General features: G+C 55.2%; 1 long non-coding RNA gene across 1 annotated transcript; it reads right to left on the reverse strand.

The window, feature by feature from the left end:
• LOC124233292 (uncharacterized) lies at positions 1–1,108 on the reverse strand. The gene is made up of 3 exons (XR_006887027.1): positions 725–1,108; positions 253–270; positions 1–111 (listed from the first exon to the last, which is right to left on the reverse strand). It is a non-coding gene; the product is annotated as an uncharacterized LOC124233292 (long non-coding RNA).
• Positions 1,109–1,126: the final 18 nt, after the last annotated feature.

Consider the following 1,126-nt stretch of genomic DNA (forward strand, 5'->3'; position numbering starts at 1 on the left):
TTACCATGGCCATCAGCACGAGGGCGCTGACCAGTACAGCATACAGGGTGGCCTTCCCCAGAAGAATCTCATAGAGGATGGTGGCAGACAGGACCCCTCGCTGATAGGACACTGTTGGTGGGAAGGGAGAGCAGGTAGGTACCTGTGAGCAGGTGTCTCTGCCTCACCCCCCAGGGTCCATGGGTTCTCTATTCTCTGATTCCAGAGCAAAGACCATGGGAGATGGAAAGAAAAAAGAAGAGGGTCACTTACCTGAGCTGAGGCCACAGTCTGAAAGAAAGAAAGGGGAGAAAATGGGATGAGTAGGGCATGTCACTACTTAAAGACACTGAGCCTTAAGTCAACCTTTTAAGTCATAGGCTCATAGGGCACAAAAACATAACAGCCAGAGGGTGCAGTCAGCCTCCTTGGACAGCCCTGGAGCTGTCTTCCTCATGCTGCTGCGATGTCAGAAGCATCCTCATTGTAACCTCAGGCAACTAGGACCAGTGAGGGGGTGGGAGGCCGGTAGTGAGGGGCCCCATCAGCACAGCCGTGTTGGGCTGAGCATCTGGGGGAAGAACTAGGCTGAGATGCCCTGCTCTCCTTCATGGTGGGCTTTACTCTTCCCTCTCCCACTCCTATCCCTTTTTCTCTATCTAGTCTTTCTGGTCTTCTACCTGGATCTCTCCCTTTCTCTCTAGTCTGACTCAGTCCTTGCCTAAGCCTCCCAGGTCCCACTCACCTGCTCTGCCCCAGACCTCAGCATTGATGTTCTGGGTGACAGGTTTGGTCCGGTTCTCTTTCCACTCATCGTTCTCTTCGAGGCCGAAGAACCTGACTTGGCAGCGGAAGTGGTTGCGGGGGTTGTGCCAGAAGGCAGCAGAGACCCTCAGCCGGCTGCTCAGACAGTAGCTGGGGTTTTCATCATCTGACTGCTCCCTGTAGGGCTGAGGGTCCGTGCTGACCCCAGTCTGGACTTTCTTCCCATTCACCCACCAGCTCAGCTCCACGTGGTCGGGGTAGAAGCCTGTGGCCAGGCACACGAGCGTGGCCTTCTCGGTGCGGGAGATCTCTGCTTCCGAAGGTTCAAACACAGCCACCTTGGGTAGGGTCACCTGGTTCAGGTTCTCTGGAAGGGAAGAAG

Source organism: Equus quagga, unplaced genomic scaffold (assembly GCF_021613505.1).
Source record: "Equus quagga isolate Etosha38 unplaced genomic scaffold, UCLA_HA_Equagga_1.0 185611_RagTag, whole genome shotgun sequence".
Taxonomy (NCBI): Eukaryota; Metazoa; Chordata; class Mammalia; order Perissodactyla; family Equidae; genus Equus; species Equus quagga.